At 40.4% G+C, this 22,979-nt stretch overlaps 1 protein-coding gene across 8 annotated transcripts in view; it reads left to right on the top strand.

Annotated features, from left to right (window-relative positions):
* The first annotated feature begins 588 nt into the window (after positions 1–588).
* Arb2a (ARB2 cotranscriptional regulator A) overlaps positions 589–22,979 on the top strand; it is a 430,019-nt gene continuing 407,628 nt past the window's right edge. For all 8 annotated transcript variants that reach the window (XM_050122195.1, XM_050122197.1, XM_050122194.1 and 5 more), the window contains exon 1: positions 589–745. The gene's annotated coding sequence lies outside the window, so the exon portion shown is untranslated. The remainder of the gene's footprint in view (positions 746–22,979) is intronic.

Genomic DNA, 22,979 nt, shown 5'->3' with positions numbered 1-22,979 from the left:
AGCAGCAGCTGAAGTACAAATTAGGTGAGTAAGATATAGTATACTTTCAAGAATTCTGAAACCGTCTCTCTGAAAATATTACAAATGCAGGTTTGGTAGTCTTTCTTCAATTACCTGAGGGGTCAGTCTTAGCTCTGTGTTTCTTTGGGCTTAACTGGCAAACAATGGTTTCAGAATCAAAAACAAATCAGAATAGCATGTAAAAAATTAAAACCATTTGTGTCTTTTGCTCACTCCTAATCTACCTTTAAGAGAAGCATTTTTCAAACGTATTTGGAAAAACAGGATACCAATGCACTTTCATTTGAGCCTGCTGTCTTTAATTTAATTTGTGGTAAATGCAATCTTTCTAACATAGGCCTCCGGTCTCATCTTGAGGATTCAGGCAGGGGGATTCGCTTAAGGCCAGTCCCCCAGGGAATATAGACTTTCTCTCCCACAGCCAGGCTTCCTGGTTGGCCAGCTGCGCTAACACCGGCCCGCAGCCCTCCAGCAGCGCCGGCAGCGCCGGAGGCACAGAAGCAGTGCCGCCCCGCCCATTTCCGGGTGGCTGGCGCGGCGGCCGTCGCATGCGTAATGACGTTTAAGTCCCCTGCAGACCCCGGAAGTGCAACTCGAACTTGGTCGGGGCGCGGATCCCGAGAGTAAGTGGCGGCCGGCGCGCGAGGGAGTGCGCCCAGCGAGCTGGAAGGCCACGCCTCCTCCCGCCAACCCCCGCAGCCGTGCAGCTGGGGGCCGAACTCAGGTAGGACGGCGCTGGCCACCTCTGCGCCCCGCCACCGCGGCGGGACCCTGGAGGGGCTGGCCTGGCCGGCTCTCGGGCGGCTCTGTCAGAGGCAGGCAGCGTCTCCAGGGCACGTCCCTGACCTGTGTGCGTCCCGGACCTGGCAGAAGGGCCGGAGGGACACGTGTGGCCTGGGGTGGCTGGCCTTGTATCTGAGCCCCTGAGGCTCTGGTGCTCACCAGAGACCTTAGATGCAGTAAGGGACTTAACACTTACTGTATTACACGTGTCTGACTGAAGTTGTTTATAGTTGTTCGTTTTTATGCGAAAAGTGTTAACCGCTAAAACTTTGGCATACATTTACTGCAACGTTAAAGTGTAGTTAAGAAAAGCCGTCCAAGCTTTATGGTGTGAACGTTAGTGGGCTGTAGACATTCTTCTCAAAGTTACTTACGTTTGGAAGCAGGCATTTCTCCCACATCTTGTGCTTCTCGTTTTCCAAAGTATCCATCTTTTGGGACAAGTAACTTGTGTCTTCGCGTGTTAGGCTGCATTTTAAAGACAAATAGCATTATCTGTTTATTGAAAGTTAGGTAGGGAAAGTTCTGTGTTTTGGACCTGCGACTGCCTTGGTTTGCGTGGTTTTAGATAGGTGTTGTGTGCTGATGCTCGTAAAGTTCATGATTTGGCCTTGCCTTAAAGCACTGTCAAAAACATTTTGTGTTTCCTTGATCTTTATCCTTTCTTGACAGGGACTGATGCCCTCACTCTTGCTGAAGCTGAGTCTGAGCACTCTTTAGGTGCTAAACTCGGGTTCCAGCGGCAGTCCTGGTGTGGAGCTTCCTTGTAAACTTTCCCTGGTTTTAAACTAGGAGTCTGGTCCCTTTACCAGAGAAGGTGGCTGCAATGGCGTGTCCTCTGGGACTGCAGCAGCACTTGGAAGAGGTAGAACACTATCCAGGCCAAGAGGGAAATAGGATTTAAAAGCTTTGAGCATCGAGCTTTTCATTCTTCTGACTGTGTTGACTAGTCACCTTCAGTAAGTCAGGTAATGCCCCATGTTCGGAGAAGCCAGTGGTGCATAAAGGAGAAAGTCCTGTGTGCTTCTATCCCGGGGGTGGAGAACAATCCAGAAGCAAATGAGCGAAAAGTAGTGAGGAGCATAAGGAGCTATGAAGCAAGTGGCGGGGAAGACTGGTGGGAGGGCTGGGTTTGAGAAGGCCGCCAGGCTCTTTGTAAAGGGGTAGTTGAGCAGTGGGCTGGGTTTAGGGAGGGGCTGTGGGGCTGCAATGTTTTAGGGGACTACACAGCCTTTGAGGTGGAAACACTTGTTACCACTTGGAACAGGAAAGGTGTAGGACTTACCAGGCTGCAGAGTGAATATCCAGTGATTCGTTATGTTCATGAGAGAGCCTATTTACTGACCTCCATCTGAACCTGGTGAGAGAATTTGGGTCAGTACACAGTAAAGGTGTTTCCATGCTGTTTATTGAGCTCTAGCAGAATTACCAATATTAAGTCAGTAAATGTAATGTGTGTTGCCTTTGCCTTTGTTTTTGGTAGATTGAGTTTGCCCAGTAGTGCCAACATCTAGTAAATACTCCTCTCCTCTGTACCAATTTTACTTTTCGTTTACTTTATCACTATAGTAAGATGTACCAAACATAAAACATCATCATACTTGCAAGGATTCAGTTTAGTAGCGCAGCATATGCTCACTCGGTCATGTAGCCGTCTCTGCCGTTTGTCTTTAGTGCTTTTCACCTTCCCTAGATGAAACTCGACCTGTTAAACGCAATCTCCTCATTACCAGCTACCCTTAGCCCCTCGCTACAGTGGTTCTTCTTTCTGTGTCTGTGACTCTGACACTGTGGACACATCATATGAGTGTACTTAGACAGCATTTGTCCTTTTTTGACTGGCTTAGTTAACTCAGAATAATGTCCCCAAGTTTCAACTGTGTTATTGCATAAGTCAGAATGTCTTCCTTTAAAAGCTGACTATAATAATCACTGTATACATGTGTTATTACTTTTTACCTGTGGACACTTGGGTTGCTTTTAGTTTTTGGCTACTGTAAATGATGCTGCTATGTGCATAAACATTTGTCTTACCGTCATTTCTTCAGGTTATGTTTTCATAAATGAAACAGATTGATTACATGGTGTTTTGGAGTCATTTGTATATTGAATGTTCCTATCTTAAGGTTTGGCTCTAGGGAAAAAGTGGGTCCTGGTTGGAGGTTTCAGCCCATTGAGGGCATAACCTTGAAGGGAACAGTGCAGCCTTAGTCCCTTCCTCCTCCTTTTGCTTCTTGGCTAATAAATGAGCAGTTTGCTGTGCCGTGTGCTCCTTTCTGCTCCCACCAAATGTGCACCATTCCACAGCTACAAAAGCAACAGGGCCAACCAAAGTTGTACTGAAACCTTTGACATTGGGAACCTTTTCTCTTTTGTGTTGATTACCTTAGTATTTGTTATAGTGACACAGCTATTTGTAATTCTGTGTCTGAGGTTTTAAGGGACTGCCTTACTGTTTGCCACAATGACTCCCTGATTTTTCTTTTCACCGCAATGCACAGGCCTCTACTTTTCCCACAGTGTTCGGGATATTTCTCCATGCCTTGAGCAAGCCTTTTAAAACAGTAATTGCCATAGTCATCACTGTATATTTAGTACCATCTGTGCTTTTGATTCACAGTCCTATAATAATCGATGTTAAACATTTTCTACCATGCGTTTTGGCCACATGTCTTCTTTGGAGTTGTTGAGAATACTTTTTGCAATCCAGGCTGACTTCAAACTCGTGATTCTTCTACTACAGCCGCACACATAACTGAGATTATAGGCTGGCAGGGGTGGTAACCATTCCAGGTTTTGGAGGGAAGGTGTGATACCAGGGATTGAACCAGCGCCTTATGCATGCTAGAAAAATGCTGTGGCCCTGACCTCTCTCAAGGTTGTTAATTTAAGATCTGATTTAATTATGATATTTTTAAGTACTGGACTGCCTTTTAAGATGGCAAACACCTTTTTTTTTTTTTTTTTTTTTTGCTTTTTAACCCCAAAGGTCTATAATGGTAAAAACCCTCAAATACTGCAGGGTAGCTATCCACAATCATCCCATACTTCAAAATTAAACAGAAAGAAAAACAAAACTGTAAAGTCTTTCTTGTACAATGAGCAAAACTTTCAGTATCCGATTATGATGAAAACAACTCAGAAACCAAAGATCTCCCTGGTTCACTTTGTTGTTTTATTCTTTAATTGAAAGGAAAAAAAATATTGATTGGATGCCTGTACCTGTGAAGTAGACCTCCTTTGTTTGCTAGCTGAGAAGAGAAGGAAAGGAAGGCAAAATGCTGAAGAGGAAAGATATGTTGGTGGCTAGAAGGACAGTGACGAGGGGATCAGTAATAAAGACAGAGAGTGCCTTGACTGCCAGCTTGGAGAGGGCCCAACAGCCAAGTAATAAACAGGGTAGATTCACAGGTTTGAGTGGGAGTGCAGATCCCCAGTCATTTCCCAGCATGTGGCTCTGAAGCAACGCTCTCAGTAATCCGGGAGACCGGCTCTGTATCAGGAAATATGTTTCAATGTATGTGGTATGTAGCCATTGTTTGGAAGGTGGGAGTTATGTTGTAGTCCTGAAGAATCAGCTAAGTTCTTGAGGATATGTGCTGCATGATTTTGTTTCTTTGATAGTGATTTAATTGAGTACAACTTTTTTTTCCAGACAGACTCTCATTATATAACTATGGCTGGCCTGGAACTTGCCATGTAGTCCAGGCTAGTCTTGAACTTAAATCCACCTGCCTCTGCCTCCCAAAAGCTGGGATTAAAGACATGACCACCATGTTGCCCTCTAAAATTATTCTTGTATGTAATGTTGAAAATTGAAAAAGTATCTTACTGAAGAATGCGTAAATGTCCACTAAATTATAGTAACAATTTTTTTTTTGCTATTTGATTTTTTTGTATGCAAATATCATTTGTAAAATACTTTGGTGATAGTATACTTCTCAGCTCTTTCGGCTATAAAGTTCATTAAAGTCAGCCATTTTTCTGACAATGAGGGCTTACTGAGAAGCAAGGACAATGGCACTGGGTTTTGATCCTACTGCATGTACTGGCTTTGTGGGAGCCTAGTCTGTTTGGATGCTCACCTTCCCAGACCTGGATGGACAGGGGAGGACCTTGGACTTCCCACAGGGCAGGGAACCCTGATTGCTCTTTGGACTGGAGAGGGAGGGGGAGGGGGAGGAGGAGTGGGAGAAAAGGGAGGGTGGAAATTTTTAATAATAATAATAATAAAAAGTCTGCCATTTTTCTGTAGATTAATGAATGAAAAAATTATGCCATAATTTTCATTAACATTCTTTGGCCAACTGAAATGTAAAAACTTGGTCCATATGCAGTGACAGATTACTGACTTGCTCAGGGCTTTGCGGGTAAGTTATAAACAAGGTAGAGAGAGCAGCTCTGCATTGCTGTGCGGGTAAGTTATAAACAAGTTAGAGCGGCGCTGCATTGCTTTCTCTACATCTCTGCCCGCCCCCCAAGCACTTTAGTTTGCAATGTATGCAGTAATTTTTGTTTCAGAGAAAATATTACTATCAGGACATATTACCAGGGCAACAGCATTTATTGTATGTGCATTTCTTTGTTCAGGGTTTATATTTGGTTTAAGAATAGTGTTGAGTCATCATAAACTCAGTCTTGGTTTGTTCAGAGGTTATGGGTGGTAATTAGACTTGGATTGTGAACTGAGACCTTGTAAACCTCTTTAGTAGCTCCTTAGAACCACGGTTACAGCCAGTACACAACGGTGTTGTTATAAACCATGTGGGAGATAGGTAGCATTCTTAGGCTCACATCAGGAGTCTTCATCCTGTGGTGATGTGCCAGGAATGTCTGAATGCTCACATGGTGCAGGAAGATGCAGCATGAGCTGTACGTGAAGGATTTGGAGGACATGTATAGGTATATAGATGAGGAAGACCCAAGACCAGGAAATAATACTGCCTTTTAAAAATTTGTTTGTTTATGAAAACTAGTTTGAGGAAGTATTGATTACTTGTACCAGTAAAACAGCTGTGATTTAGTTTTTGCAGGTCACTTTTAGAGAATACTCTGACCTTATTCTGCCTTGGGCAAAATTATTAACTGTTGGATCTTTAGAGTTCTATTTTTTTTTAATCACAGATGTGTTTATTTTTTCTTAGGTGTTGCTCAGCTATATAAGAGAATAATAAAACATTCTTCTCTTTGACACTGCACAGAGCCAGGTGTGGTGGCACGTACCCGTGGGCTCAGCTACCCAGAAGGATGAGGCAAGGGGCTTAGCAATTTTGCGAGACTCTGTCTCAAAATAAGGGAAGGGATATAGCTCGGTGGAAAACCGTTTCCTTAATATGTGTGAGGCCCTGGTATCACAACGAACAATAGCCTGTATAAGACTATTTAAAAGTTGAGTAACCTTAGGATATGTTTCTATTTAATTTAAGTAAAAAAATCCATGATTTTGATCTGAAAATAAGAAGTCCCTACCACATGAGGCTGTGTGGTAGTTTTGGGACAGGCTGTATCTCCCTGTCTTCCTCTGCTTGCACTCCTGCCGTGAGACTGTGGAAGTCCATGGACACAGGCTCCTACTACCTGCTTTTACTGCTCAGTCTGCTATGCTTATAGCATTCGACATTTTACCATACACAGTTCAGCATGACTACTGCTGTTTCTGTTTCTGTGGTTATGCCACACCTTTTCTTGTTTCTTTCTAGATACTTTCAGGGTTTGGAGTTTGACACCAGGTGTAGACTGCTCTGATCTGTGAAAGCTTGCTGTCTCTACTTGATTCATGTGTCCCCTGGTGGCTAGTCTCTCCCGTTTTCTTCTGTCAGGGTATTGGTCTTTTTTATAAATTGAATTCTGGTCTGAACTGTAGGTTTTGTTCTAGGACCAGCAAAATTGATTTTACTGGTGCCTGTGTGGATCTTTTCACTCTGGCATCAGAGCATTTACAAAAAAATCTATTTTCTACTCTTACAGAGTTATTGAATGCTTTTTTATAGATGGTCAGTATATTAAGTCAGTTTGTATGATGTGTTTGACAGGTGGTTTTGATTAGAGTTTATTTAGAACCAGGAATTCATCCTTTGAGATGAATGATGGTGGTTGTGGTGGAAATTTTATATACATCAGGAATACTACAAGAACTGCTAAGACACTGGATAGTTTTGTTTATCATCGAAAATAAACTGTTTAAAGCAACTTATTCATTCCGAATATTTTTCTTAAAAGAAGCTTGCATAATTATTTTTATCAAAACAAGCATATGTGTTTGTATTTTAATTAAAAATGTAAGGTTTTTTACTCCCATTTTCATTCTATTTCTCTTAAAATGAATAAAGATTTTCAGCTAGGTCAACTCATTACTGAAAAATGCCAAATTATATACTAATTTTTTATTGTTTGTTTTGAAATCCAAAGGATGTTAAAGATACCATTCCTGTTTTAGCAGATCTAAAGGAGGCTTCTTTCTTGCATGGAACATAAATTACTGTTGAATTGGAAAATCACTAGGCAATTCAGTGCTGATGAGAACTAATGAATCTGGAAGCCTAAGTGACATTCACTAGTTCATTAAGGATTTAAATATATGTTGCCTATTGCTGTGTAATAAATTATCCCCAAATTTAGCAGCTTGAAGCAGAAGCCTGTGTCATCTCACACAGCCTCTCGGTGTCAGAGACTTAGGAACTTTTGGCTGGAAAGCTCTGAATTAGAGTCACTGATGAAATTAAGGTATCAGCCAGGGCTGCTTTTGTCTCTAATTTGGGTCTGTAGGATCTACTTGGAGCTCACTCACGTGGCTGTTGGCTGGAGTTCTTGATAGGGCTGGTCATAATATGACTTTCCCAAACCCAGTCAACTGAGAAAGAGAAGAGGGGAAGTGAGGAGAGAGGAGAGAAGGAGCAATGGATGGATATAGGGAGGGAATGCCCCAAATGAACAGCAAGACTTTTTGTAACATAATTCAAAGCTATTATAGCATTGCTCTGTCTGCTGTTGGTTATGCAAGCCAGCTCTTATATGGTGTTGGGAGTTATGACTCTTAGGGGTTAGGTCTCATCAGGGGACATTTGGGATGATACCACATACATATACATATACATAGAACATCCACCACTTCTTGGGTCCTCCATTTGTCTCATCTAATTATTATAGCACTTCAAAATCCAGAGTCGCATTATGAAATGTCAAGTCCAGGTGTGAATGAGGCCAGTTGGGATTAGTTCCTTAAGTACAACTTTTTGATTATGTCTTTTTCACTAGCTTTCCTGTACTTTTGACAACCAACATACAGTGGAGGGGATGGGTAGAATAACAGTTTGTTTTTTCTTATGTCTTCAAACAATTTTTAAGTCACATTTTATTTATTTTTGTGCATATGTATGTGCATGTGTGTGTTTGCATGTTTGTGTGCACTTTCCATACTCTGGATACTAGTGGAGGGAGGTTAGGGGACAACTTGTGGGAATCTTTTTTTCCTTTCACCGTGTCAATGCCAAGAACTGAACTCAGGTCATAGGCTTGGTGGCCAACATTTTACCTACTCAGCATTCTTGCCAGCCCATGTGTTTGGGTCTTAATTTGTGAAGGTTACTAAGTAGCAACAAGTAAGAGCCAACACATTATAAGAAGTGTTGCCCACAATTCCTCCAAGAAATTAGAGGCATGGTCCACAAGAGAATCACCAGGTTTTGGTCTCCAGCTAGATGCAGGAGAGAGGTGTTGAAAACTACATCTGTTATTTGGGATAGCCTCTGGCAAGGCAAGAAAGAACAGGCTAAACTGTTCATTTTGAATAATTGTGGTATGCTTTGGACTGTAGGACTGTAACTGATCTCATCCTGAGATGTTTAGGGCCAGAGAAACTTCAGCTTGATAGGGAAGTAGCTGGAGGTGTAAACGGGTTTGTGGGATTGTAAGTGAAAGGGGCAATCATAGGCAACTAGAGGTTCACTGGTCCTGGGAAGAAGAATCTGCCACAGTCAGTAACATCCTATTTCCAAGACTCCACAAATGAAGGAAAGACTAAGATGCTCCTGCAGAGACGCTGGTTCAGATGGAGAATGGGGCACAAAGGTCTCTGGTTTACAGCAGTTCTGAAAATGATGGACACATAGAGCTATCGCGTCTACCTGGGAGAGGGGAGCATGGCGTCTCTGCTCCAGAGAGAAGAGCTGTCTAGTCTGTCTGAGGCGTCTTACCTTACTTCCTCTTCCTCCCGGCATTCTGTTCTGTTTACTCTTCCCACCTATGTTTTAACCTATCAGGGCCAAGCAGTTTCTTTATTGCTTAACCAATGAAATCAACAGATTGATATATGACACTCCCACATCAATATGACTTGAAAAACATTGTGACTAGCTTACAAAACAGCAGAAATTTGTTGTTCCCAGAAATTTACATTATATTTAGTACAGCTAACTTACCATCAGAATTTATATACCACAGTGTACTGCAGTGTAAATGTGTTTTTCTCTAAAGGTATGGCTGACTGTAGTGTAGCTCACTAATAATTCATTTCAAACCTCGTGAACAATTTCTATGGTTTTTAGTTTTAACCTTGTGTGTGTGTGTGTGTGTGTGTGTGTGTGCACACATGTGAATGTGTGTGTAAGAGACTAGGCATTTTTGGTGAGTAGTTTCTTAATCTGCTTCCTGTTAGTATTTTGCAGGGGCGGTGGTGGTTCAGAGTCGTTTCATTAAGTTATATTTTCTCTTTTAAGTATCAAATATCTTGTGAGTTCTGTTAAGATAAGTTTTGCTGTGGAATATTACTTTAATTGTGTTTCTGTTGCATTTGTTAATGATGCAAAGATGTTACATTTGCTTGATTAAATAAAATTAACCTGGGGTCAGGAGGCTGAGTCAACAACTAGCTGACAGGAAATGGTAGGGAGGAGCTAAGTGTAGTAGGGTTCTTAAGTGGGTACTGAGCAGAAGGATGGCCCCATTTTTCGGAAGACCCAAGGAGAGGTTACCTGTTTGCTCTTCAGCCTCTCTGAACTAGGAGGATATTACCTCAACCTTTGAATCCTGAGCTGTAGAAGGATAGAGATTTAGATAAGTTTCCTTTAGAGGCTGTGATAGGGCTGGTGCCTAACCACTGCTGTTAGCTGCAGAGTTGCCTGTGCCAGTTAGGAGAGCAGTTGCTTAGGGTGCAGCCACTGTACTGAGTGAAAAACAACAAAGTTGCTTTACCTAGAAGCTACATACAAGCAATTTATTGAAATAAATTGTCTGTCTGATGGGCTCCTGTTAAGTCAGAGTTCTAGAAGTTGTGCTGTAGATGTATCTGTGGTGCATATGCTGTGTTTCCATGTGTGGGTGCATGCCAGTATGCAGGTGTGTATGCTTGTGTGTTTCCGTGTTTACATGTGTGGGTGCATGTCTGTGTGCAAGTGTGAATGCATGTGGAAGTTAGAGGTAGAAGATTGGCTTTCTGGAACCCAGAGTTCACTGATAAGCTAGTTTAGTTAGCCAGCCTTGTCCCAGCAATCCAAAGCTTCTGCCACTTGAATGCTGGGATTACAGGTAGGTGACCAGCCTGATTAGCATTTTCATGGCTGCTGGGGATCCAAGCTCTAGTCCTTTTGTGTCCATGGCAAGTGTTTTGCCCACTGAGCCATATTCCTAATTCTTAGGCCTTGTGTTTGAGGGAATGGATCCTATTCCTGAGTGCTGCAATACATTCTATCTAAAGCAACTTACCTTACAGAACTCCAGAGATTTCTGATTCTAGTCATGTATTAATGTCAACACATTTGGGATTATATGCCAGTCCATGAATTTGGAGGACCTACCTTAAGGCCTATCACATACTACTTTTGTTGTTGCTACAAACTTTTTATTTAGTTTAAAAGTTTGTATGTGTGTATGTATATTATAATATGTATTATATTTATATAATATATATACATGTATGTGCATGTGTGAATGTGGATGCATGTTTGCCTTGGAATGTATATAGTACATGTGAAGGAGGTCAGAAGGCAACTTTCCACATTGTAATCCCATTTTCTCTTGTACTGCATATACCAGGCTTGTTGGTCCGACCTCTAGCCATTTTCCTGTCTTGATCTCCCAACTCATGGTACGGAGTGGCAGATGGAGGCTAGCATATCTTTTTAGGTTCGTTTTAGAAATAGCCACTGTCTCTCAAGGTTTTAGAGTTACACTCTCAGCTTCATCTTTGGCATCTTTGGTTCATGTGTTTTTGATCATGTCTAAGTGTTTTTTTATTTTTTATATTTTTTATTTTGCTTTTTGAGACAGGATTTCTCTGTAGCTTTGAGCTTTGGAGCCTGTCCTGGAACTAGCTCTTGTAGACCAGGGTGACCTCGAACTCCCAGAGACCTCCCTGCCACTTCCTCCCGAGTGTTGAGATTAAAGGCGTGTACCACCACCACCCTGCTAATGTCTAAGATTTGATCTTCTCAAAAGACAGTAATTTTAGCTCAATTTATTTTATGGAGAAAACTTTTAGTACATTTTATTTTGTAAGTACTTTTAGTTCCATAGCAAATTTAAGTGGAAAATACAGAGAGCTCTCATTTCTAGCCTTGTATATGCACACTGTCCCCTTTGTCAGCATTCTTTGCCTTCACCCACCTACTTAAAAAGCTGCCTGCACTAAGTGCTGCATTTGTTATGAAAGACCCGGATGAATCCAGACCCCTCTAGCAGAAAGAGTAGAGCCAAAAAATCTAGCAGGGAGAGAAGAACCAAAAATCTAGGTTAGCCGGTTTAGTGACTCTGTTCCAGGAACTAGCTGACTGTAAAGTTAGATTATAATCTTGAGAATAACCTCGAGAAACAAGGAGTTACCCTCTTGTGATTATCACTGGTATTTTCGGAATTTTCCAATGACTCCCTCCCTACCCCCTTTGGGTTATTGGGTTATGGTTTCTTCCCTTACATACCCCTTCTCCCTAGAGCTACTCAGGTTCCAACTCTACCCCTGCATGGGAAATGAGTTTCGGCCCCAAGTGCACTGGTTCCTGTCCTGTCAATAAATCTCGTGTGATTGCAGCAAGGACGGTCTCTCATGAGTTCCTAGGCTGTCATGTTATCCTGAGACTTCAGTGAGAGTCTCCCCACTCCCGGGGGTCTTTCAGTTACAATCAGTGTAGCTGCATTGATACATCATTACCATGTCTGTAGTTTACACTGGCAGAAACTCATGTTCTACATTCTGACGTCTTAAAGAAAATTTGAGATTGTAATTACAATATTTCTCCCATCCCTTTCCTCCTTCTAAATCCTTCCATATAACCTCTCCCTTCTCTCTTCAAATTCATGGCCTCCTTTTAAAATAACTTTAGTGTGATGCGTGTATGTATTTGCATAGATGTGCATATTCCTATATAACCTGTAGAGTCCATATAATGTTACTTGTATGTATGGTTTCAGAGATGACTGTTTAGCACTGGACAACAAGTTGGTATTCACCTTTTTGGGGAAGATCACTTTTCTCTTCCCAATTTCTCTCAGTTGCCTGTATAGTTGAGGCCTCATAGCCCTTCACCCCCAGCCCCCAAAATTGCTTCGTCATGTTCATCAGTATCTTCTTTGCTTAGCTCACTATTGGGCTCACTATTGGTGAGAACTGATGGGAGTATCTTCTGATGTTATGATGAGACACGATCTCATAGTAAAGTTCCTGATCATCTGGCGCCTTCAATCGTGCCATACACTCGTTCACAGTGTTTTCTCAGCCTTAGGTGCTGGAGTTGTTTTGTAGATGTATCCACTGGTACCTGGCTCTGGAGTTTTGCATTTTGGTTGGTTGTGGTTTTATGTAGTGATCTCCATTTGCTGCAAAGAGAAGTTTCCTTAATGAGGGTGAAGACTACACTTTCCTGTGGCTATAAGGACAAATGTTTGTAGATTGTTATGGATTAACAAATTACTGGCTGTTGATTCTTCCTTATTCACTGTGACTCCATTAGCACCGGCTAGTTAGCTAGGTTTCCAGTACCAGGCCTGGTCTCCCTGTTAATGATACGACCTTACGTTCAGTTGAACAGTTGTTCACCACCAAGTATGAGCTAACACTACTGCACCCTACTGTTATCTTTCAAGCTGGTCACTGATGTGGTTCAGAGGTGTCATAGATAGGTAGGACTATTGGTTGTTTCCCTCCTTTGGAAGCTTGAATGGCACCTTCTGGTACCATGAAAGCTAATTCTGGTACCATGAAATCTAGTTCTTGGACAAGAAGCACTGAGGTCAGTTTCAGCTCAGGGGCCTCTGGGCCTTGTGTCTGAAGTGCAGAGTGTCTTCAGCAATAGAGACTTTACTATTATATCTCTGGCAAGGGCAATAGCAATAGACTTATGTTTTGGAAATGTTTAGGATAGCCCTGGCCATAAGAAGAGGGCTTCTCATGTCTGCTTTTATGTCTTTTTTTTTTTTTTTGGTAGTCTTTGGTTTTTTAGGGACCACTGTCAGCTCAGATGAGAAAAGGTCAGTAAGCTAATTTGTATATTTTTATATACTATATTATATGTGTTATAAGTTTTTTAAAATTTAATACTTAATAGTATGATTCTTTGTGGCTTTTCAGACATCCTTATTGCTATTTTATCCACCTCCCTCCTTCTGTATTTATCTTCCTCCCTTTCCTTAAGGAATCACCCCTCCCCCTTTTTAATTTTCTCTATGAGATCACATGTATCCTGCTACTCCTGCTTACCCTTCTTCAATCTCCTTCTGTGCTTCCCTCTAAAAGTTGTGAGCAATGTGTGCCACCTGTCCATCACCCTAGTATCATACAGAACAGTGTACATTACTGTTGTCCACTAGTTTGCTGTCCTACCCTCCAGCTGCCAGCAATCATCTGTCCAATTTCTATTGTCATAGTTTTGCATTTTCTGGAGTGTCATACACTTGAAATCACCAGTGTGTAGCTTCTGTAGATTTTCTTCTTTCTCTGGACATTTCAAGTTTAAGCTTTCTTCTATGTCATTAATGGCATGATGGTTTTTGGAATCCATTTTCTGTTGAGGTAACAGGTATAGCCCAGGTAAATGATAAGCATAGGTAGAAATTTGTGTGCTCATAGTTGTAGCGTGTGACAAGTTCCGATAAAAGGGAGGGAGAATATGACCAAGGAAGTCAGGAGGTTGGTCCACCCACTGAGACAGTATGCCTGAACTAATGGGAGCTCACCATATCCAGCTGGACTGGGACTGGACGAGCATGGGATCAAACTGGACCCTCTGAATGTGGCTGACAATTGAGGCAGACTGAGAAGCCAACAATAATGGCACTGGGATTTGTCTCTACTGCATGTACTGGCTTTTTGGGATCTTATTCCACCTTCCTAAGCCTGGATGGAATGGAGAGGGCCTTGGACTTCCCACAGGGCAGGGTACCCTGCCCTCTCTTAGGACTGGAGGGGAAGGAGAAAAGGGGAGGAAGTGGAAACTTTGATTCCTATTATTTATAAAGTAATAAAAAATCAACAGAAAAAAGCTCCATTGCTGCATCAGAACATGGCAGAAGTGCAGGAGAAGCACGCACAGGATACAGAGAATTTAACAAGCCTGTTGTTACTAGCTCCTCTGGTGATTAATTCACGAGACTCTCTTCTCATGACCTAATCATTCTTTAAATGTCCTACCTCTTAATACTGTTAAGTATCAAATTTCTTTTTTCTTTTTCATATTTTTCCTTTTATAAAAGAAAATACTCTTTTCTCATACAATATATCTTGATTATGGTTTCCCTTCCCTCTACTCCTCCCAGTTCCTCTTCACTCTTTCCTCCCCTTCAGATCTACTCCTATTCTGTCTCTTTTTGGAAAAGGACAGATTTCTAGGAGGTAACAATCAAACATGGCAATATAAAATATAATAAGATTAAGCAAAAAATAGCATATTGAAGTTAGACATGACAAGCCAACTGGAGGAAAAGAGTCCTGAGATCAGGTGCAAGAGTCAAAGACCCACTTTTTGTCACACTCAGGAGTCCCATAAAAATACTAAACTAATTGATATATAAACAGATGACCTGGTATAGACCCGTGTAGGCCTGTGTGTGCTGTTTCTGTCTCTGAGCGCATATGCACCTTGCTTGGTTGATTCAGACGGCCTTGTTCTCCTGGTGTCCTCCACCCCTGTGGCTTTTCCACTCTTTCTTCTTCCTTTTCTGTGGGATTTCCTGAGCTCTGAGGGGAGAGATTTGATGGAGACATCTCATTTAGTCATGTTCTCTGGGAAATGCCTGGGTGTGTGTCTCTGCATCTGTTCCTACCTGCTGCCAGAGAAAACATCTTCGATGATAAAGCAGTGATCTAGGGGTATAGCAGAATATTATTAGGAGTCATTAAAAACTTTTTTGACCAGTAGTATTTGGCTTTACCCTAGATCTCTGGACTGTCTAGTTTCTGGTTCTTGGTTACCTAAGCAATGTCAGGTATGGGTTGCATTTTATATACTTGGCCTGAGGTCAAATCAGATACTGGTTGGCTGTTCCCACAAGTTCTGTACCACTGTTGCCCAAGTATATTTTGTAAGCAGGACAGTTTGTAGGTCAAAAGTTTTGTGACTGGGTTGGCATCGTGTTTCTTTTTCTGTAACCTACAGAGTACCTTCTTGCACCAGACAGACTAGAATAAAGGGGTGAGGGCTCTGTGTAGGCGCCAGCTCAAATTCTCCACGTTCAATGAGGTATGTGGGTATTGTTCTTGGCAATGGCATCCCTCATGTCAGTTTCTAGAGAGCAACATTTTATCTTAGCATGCCCTGGAGTCCTTGCCTGGCGACAAGACAACGCTAGTTGAAACGTCTTCTTCCCTTTACTAGGGGTCCACGTTAGGATCACCTTCATGGATTCCAGAAACTTTTTACTGCACTAGCTTTCCACACCACCCCTCAATATCTCCACTTAATTCCAGCCATCTCTTCCCATATCCTCTCCCCCCATCGAATCCCCGTCCCCTAAACCTGTTCCCCCTGCTCTTGTCCCTACTTGACCCCCACGCTGTCCATGAAATCCATTTGTTCTTCCCAGGGAGATCCCTGTGTCCCCCCGCTCAAGATCCTTCCTCTTTACCTAACATCTTTGAATCTACTCAATATAGTTTGGTTATCATTTACTTAATGTCTAATGTTAATGTCTAATATTCCCTTATAGGTGAATACATACCATATTTATCTTTCTGTGTCTGTCTCACTCAGAATTTTTTTCTTATTGTATCTCTTTACCTTCAAATTTCATGATGTCATTTAAAAATATTTATTTTTTATTGATGTTTTGCCTGCATGTATGCCTGTATTAGGTATTGGATCCCCTGGAACAGGAGTTACAGACAGTTGCAAACTGCTGTGTTGGTGCTGAAAATTGAACCCAGGCGATCTGGAAGAACACCCAATGCTCTGAATTATCTCATCCCCATGCCATTTTTTTTTTTCAGCAGCTAAGTAGTGCTCGACTGTGTAAATATACCTTTATGCATTCTTCTGTTGAGGGCATCTAAACTGTTTCCATCTTCTCATTGCTATGGATAGAGCAGCAAATGAACATGGCTGAGTAAGTATTTTTGTAGTAGGGTGGAGCATCCTTTGGGTCTATACCCAGGACTGGTACAACTGGGTCTTCAGATAGATCAATGTTCAGGTTTCTGAGGGACTGCTATATTGATTTCCATAGTGATTGTACAAGTTTGCACTCCCAGTACAGTGGAGGAGTGTTTCCTTTGTTTTACATCCTCACTAGTATGAGTTCTAACTTGTGTTATTGTGTTTAGCCATTCTGACAGGTGTAAGGTGTAAGTGTGGTTTTGATTTGCATTTCCCTGGTGTTTAAGGATGTTGAACATTTCTTTAAAGCGTTTCTCAGTTATTTGAGATATCTCTATTGAGAGTTTTCTGTTTATATCTGTTCTCCATTTTAAAACTGAATTATTTGGTTTGTTGCTATATAGCTTCTTGAGTTCTTTATATATTTTGGGTACCAATCTTCTATAAGAGTTGGTAAAAATGTCTTCCCATTCTGTAGGCTGCCATTTTGTCTCATTGACGGTGTCATTTGTCTTACAGAGCTTTTAGTTTCATGAGGCCACATTTATTAATTGTTGATCTTATTGCCTGTGATAGTTGTGTTTTGTTCAGAGCCATCTCCTTTACTAATGAGTTCAAGGTTATTTGCCACTTTCTCTTTTATCAGGTTCAGTTTAACTGAGTTTATGTTGAAGTCTTTTGCCCACTTGAACTTTAGTTTTGTGTGGGGTGATGAATATGGATCTGTTTGCATTCTTCTACATGAAGATATCAAGTTTGATAGCACCATTTATAGAAGATGCTGTCTTATTTCCAATGTGTATTTTCTGACTTTTGTCAAAAACCAGATATCCATATTTATGTAGATTTATGTCTGGATCTTTGATTTGATTCTCTTGATCAATATTTCTGTTTTTATGACAATATCTTGGGTATTTTTGTTACTATAGCCCTATAGTACAACTTTATATCAGGAATAGTGGGACTTCTAGCAGTTCTTTCATTGTTCAGGATTGTTTTAGCTATCATGTCCCCCCCGCCCCATGTGAAGTTGAGAATTGTCCTTTCAAGGTTTGTAAACTATTATGCTGGAACTTTGATTGGTATTGTGTTGAATCTGTAGATTGTTTTTGGTAGGATGACCATTTTTACTATATTAATTCTACTGATTCATGAGCTTGATAGAACTTTTCATCTTTTGATATCTTCTTCAATTTCTTCAAAGAGTTGATGTTTTTATCAGACACGTTTTTTACTTGCTTGGTTGGAATTACTCAAGAGTTTTATATTATTTGAGGCAATTGTGAAAAACGTTGTTTCTCTGCTTTCATCTCAGTTCATTTGTCATTCCTAGTGAGGAGGGCTATTTATCATTATTATTTTTTCATCTTGTATCCAGCCACTTTGCTGAAAGTGCTTATCAGCATAGGAGTTCCTTGATGGAATTTTAGGGCCACATATGTATGTATCTTATCATTCACAAATAATGATATTTCTACTTCTTCCTTTCCAGTTTATGTTCCCTTAATTTCCTTCAGTTGTCTTATTGCTATAGCTAAGACTTCACGATGTCTTGCTCCTGATTTTAGTGGAATTGCTTTAAGTTTCTCACTATTTAATTTGATGTTTGCTATCAGCTTGCTGTAAACTGCCTTTATTATGTTTAGATACGTCCCTTTTATCCCTAATCTCTTCAGAACTTTTATCATGAAGAGGTGTTGGATTTTGTCAGAGGACTTTTCTGCGTCTAATGAGATGATCATGCAATTTTTTTTTCTTTCAGTCAGTTTGTTTATGTAGTGGATTACATTTACTGATTTTCTTATATCAAACCGTTCCTGCATGTCTGGGATCAAGCCTATTTGATCATTGAGGATAATCTTTTTGAGGTGTTCTTGGATATAGTTTGCAAGTATTTTGATTATTTTTACATCTATTTTCATGAGAGTAATTGGTCTGTAAAACTCTTTGTTGGGTCTTTATGTGGTTTGTGTATCAGGGTGATTGTTGCCTCATAAAATAATTGGACAATGTTCCTTCTGTTTTGATTTTGTGAAATAATCTGAGTATTGGCATTAGCTCTTTGATAGTCTGGGAGAATTCCACACTAAAACTGTCAGGCCCTGGCTGCATCTTTTTGGTTGTGAGACTTTTAATGATCTCTTTTGTTTCACTAGGGGTTATAGGCCTAAAATTATTTGTCTGATTGTGATTTAACTTTGGTATGTGGTACCTATCAAGAAAATTATTCATTTCTTGCAGATTTTCCAATTTGGTGGGATATAGGTTTTTAAAGTATGTTCTTACTATTCTCTGGATTTCCTCAGTGTCTGTTGTTATGTTCCTTTTTTTATTTCTGATTTTGTTTATTTGCATATTCTCTCTCTGCTTTTTATTTGGCTTAGGTAGGGTTTGTCTAGTTTATTGACTTTCTTCAAGAACCAATTTTTGGTGTGGCTGTCCTTTTGTCTATGTGTTGTTTTTATTGGTTAATGACTAAAGAAACTACCTTGGTCTGTTGATAGGGCAGAGCTTAGGTAGGCAGGGAAAACTAAATGGCATGCTGGGAGAAAGGAGGCAGAGTGAGAGAGATGTTATGGAGCCGGAGACAGATGCTGGGAACTTTAGCCAGTAAGCCACTGTCCTATGGCGATACACAGATTAATAGAAATGGGTTAAATTAATATGTAAGAGTTGTCCAATACGAAGCTAATGGGCCAAGCAGTGATTTAAATAATACAGTTTCTGTGTGATTATTTTGGGTCTAAGCTAGCCGGGTGGCTGGGAACCAACAAGCAGCCTCCTACTACACCTTCAGCATCAATCTCTGCCATAGACTTTGTCAAGATGGCNCTCCTCTTGGGTTTGCTTGCTTCTTTTTGTTCTAGAGATTTCAGGTGTGCCGAGAAGCTGCAAGTATGAGATATCTCCAGCTTATTTAATGTACAGACTTACTGCTGTGAATCTCCTCTTAGCACTGCTTTCACTGTGTCTCATAAATTTGTGTATTTGTGTATTTATTTTCATTCAATTCTAGAAAGTCTTTAAATTCTTTATTTCTTTATGATCCATTTTTCATTCACTTGAGAGTTGTTCAGTTTCCATGAGTTTGTAAGCTTTCTGTTGTTTTAATATTCAGTTTTAATCTGTGGTGGTCAGATTGGATAAAAGGAGCTATTTCAATATTCTTGTATCTGTTAAGACTTGTTTTGTGTCTGAGTATGTGATCAATTTTGGAGTAAGTCCCATGAGGTGTAGCTAAGAAGGTATATTCTTTTGCATTTGTATGAAATGTTCTGTGAATAACTGTAATGTTTATTTGGTTATAAAATCTGTTAGCTGCAGTATTTCTTTTTTTTTTAAGTTTTGTAATTATATTTATGTACAGAAAACTCAGCAGTACATTTAACCCAGTTTAGTGGCGAGTTCTTTGGCTTTTGCCTTTTCCAGCTTGGCAATTCGAGCCACAGATTTAGGACCCAGGACGTTGCCTCCCCAGTGGCGGCGGATCTCGTTATATCTGTCGTTGTAATTGGTCCTAATAGCTTCCACCAGCTTGGCCAGAGCACCCTTGTCTTCGAGTTAACCTGTGTGAAGGCAACAGTGGTGCACGTCTTCCTATGGACCAGCCACCCCAGCCTGGCCTTTGATGATGCAGTAGGGGACCCCCATCTTCCGACACAGGGCAGGCAGGAAGACCACCAGCTCAATGGAGACTATGTCGTGGGCAATCACCACCAGCTGAGCCTTCTTGTTCTCTACCAGGTGGTCTCTTAGTTGGGACATCCCCTTTGCCGGCATCTTTCTTCTCAGCATTGGCCAGCAGCCTCTTCTTCTTCTCCTGCTTGGTCTCTGGCCTGTATTTGTGGGCAAGTTTAAGCAACTGTGTAGCTGTTTGCTGGTCCAGGGCCTGGGTGAACTGGTTAATGGCAGGAGGAATTTTGAGCCGCTTGTATAGGATGACCCTCTGTCGCTGCAGCCTGATGTAGTGGGGCCATTTGATGAAGCTCGTGAGATCTCTCTTGGGCTGGAGTGGTGTTTCTTTTAAAAACTTGGTGTCCTTGAGCTTAGACCATAGATGTTAAGAATTGAAATGCTATTGTGGTGGCTTTTTCCTTTGATGAGCATGAAGTATCTTTTCCTGGCTCTTTTTATTAGTTTTGGCTCGAAGTCTATTTTGTTAGATATTACAGTGACCAGGCCAGCCTGCGTCTTAGGTTCATTTGCCTGGAGTATCTTTTTCCACCCTTGCACTCTTGCACCTCTGGCAGTTTCAGAATTTCAGGTTTACACTAAGGCCCTCGAACCACCTTAACTTGATGTTGGTTTGTGTGAAAGATCCAGATTCTGACTAACACTCTTTATTAAAGGCATTGTTTTTGCTAATTCATGTTTTATACCTTTGACAGGTATTAGGTGGCTAAAACTTTGTGAATTTGTTTCTGGATCCTGGTCTAATGCTGCCTGTTTTTTCTTTGCTTTTTGTTTCCTAGTATCTTCCATTTTGAGGGATGGAGATCTCTTGTGTATGTAGTATAGTTTGAGATCAGGTATGCGATACCTCCCTCGTTGTCCCTTCTCTCCAGGATTTTTGTAGCTGTTTGAGCTTTCCTTGGCTTTTATTTGAATCTAAAAAGTATTTTCTTTTTAGATATGGGAAGAATGTCATTAGAATCTTGATGGGGAAGGCATTGACTTTGAAGATTACTTTTGGTAACAGCCAGTTTCATAATAGCAAGTGCTGGCGGTCCACAGCGTGAAAGGGCCTGCTGTCTTGTGTGTCTTCTCCTTTGTTAGTCTCTATACATTTAACTATAGAGTTGATTAGCCTATTTGCTTCATTTTGTTACTTTAATTGTTGTGAATGAGATTTTCTTCTCATTTCTTTTGTGTGTGGGATGGGTTTCAATGTTGGAAAGGTCCAGTGAACTGCATCTTGCTACTCTGCTGCAAGTGTTTCTTAGAACTGTGAGTTTTGTTCTGTTGGAGTTTTTAGTAACTTTACCTGTAGAGTCATTTTGTCTGCAAATACAGATAATGTGATGGCTTCCTTTCCTATTACTTTTCCATTTATTTAATTCTTTCTTTTTCTCACCTTATTGCTCTAGTTAAGACTTCATCTAGTATGTTGAGAAAGTGTAGAAAACAGTGTCTGTAGTTTTGAGAAAAATTAATGTATAATATTTCAAACAAACACAATATAGGAAGATTGGTTTTAAATATAAACTCTAGATCTATATATTAAAACCAAGATTGATACTAATTCTTTGCCAGTTCAGGCAGCTATATAATTTTATTAGTGGCACTTTGTGTATCAAAGAAGGACAGCTGAATTGTGGTTTTCAGTAGCGGGAGGTTTAATTCTCATGAAGAAAAAGTAGTATTTTCAGCATACGTCATTTCTGCAAACAGAAATGAGTTTAATAAAATGCTGTGTTTGAACAAAAGGCCCTGACTAAAATGTTTGCTTAAAAAAGTCTGTTTTGTTAGATATTAGGATAGCTACACCCGCTTGTTTCTTAGGTCCATTTGATTGGTATATTTTTTTTTCCCAACCCTTTACTGTGAGGTGATGTCTGTCTTTGAGGTTGAGATTTTTTTTTTTTTATGCAGAAGAATGGATTTTGTTTTTGTATCCAATCTGTGAATTTTTAGAGGTAAGTTGAATCCATTTTCATTAAGGCATTAAGGGATATTAGTGACCAGTGATTGCTATCTCCTGTTAATTTAGTTTTCATCCTTAGTGATGTTAATTTGTGTGTTTTCCCCTTCTATGGGATTTATTGCTATGAGTCCATCAATTGTTTGTGTTTTTGTTGGTGTAGCCAACTTCCTTGGGTTGGAGTTTTCCTTCCAGTATTTTGTGTAGGGCTGGGTTCATGGTATTGGTGAAATCTAAATTTGTCATGGAATATCTTGTTTTGTCCTTCTATGGTGATTGAAAGTTTTCCTGAGTATAGTAGTCTAGACTGGCATCCGTGGTCTCTTAATGTCTACATAATGCTTGACCACAACCTTCTGGTTTTCATTGTCTCCAATGAGAAGTCAGGTGTAATTCTGATAGGTCCACATTTCTACATTTATATGTTACTTGGCCTTTTTTTTTTTTTGCAGCTCTTAATATTCTTTCTTTACTCTGTATGTTTATTGTTTTGATTATTATGTGGCGAGAGGACTTTTTTTTTTTTAATCCAGTCTATTTGGTGTTCTGTAAGCTTCTTGTATCTCCATAGGCATACCTTTTCTTAGGTTGGAAAAGTTTTCTTCTATGATGTTGTTAAATATATTTTCTGTGCTTTTGAGTTGAACTTCTCCTTCTTCTATACCTATTATTCTTAGATTTGGCCTTTTTATAGTGTCCCATATTTCCTGGATATTTTGGTTAAGCTCTTTTTAGATTTAATGTTTTCTTTAACTGATGAGTGTATTTCCTCTATTGTATCTTCAGCGCTTGAGATTCTCTCTTGCCTCTCTTGTATTCTGCTGTTCATGCTTATGTTTGTGGTTCCTGATCATTTTCTCATGATTTCTGTTTCTGTAATTCCCTCAGCTTGTATTTTCTTTATTGTCTCTATTTCAGTTTTCATGTCCCGAATAGTTTCTTTCATATGTTTGATTTCTTTTTCTTGGTTTTCTTTAAGTGATTTGCTGATGTCTTCCAATTTTTTGTTTGTCTTTTCC

Source organism: Alexandromys fortis, unplaced genomic scaffold (genome assembly GCF_014885135.2).
Source record: "Alexandromys fortis isolate MF-2015 unplaced genomic scaffold, M_Fortis_MF-2015_v1.1 scaffold_163, whole genome shotgun sequence".
Lineage (NCBI taxonomy): Eukaryota > Metazoa > Chordata > Mammalia > Rodentia > Cricetidae > Alexandromys > Alexandromys fortis.
The sequence above is the reverse complement of the archived record's forward strand: the minus strand, read 5'-3'. Positions and strand labels throughout refer to the sequence as shown.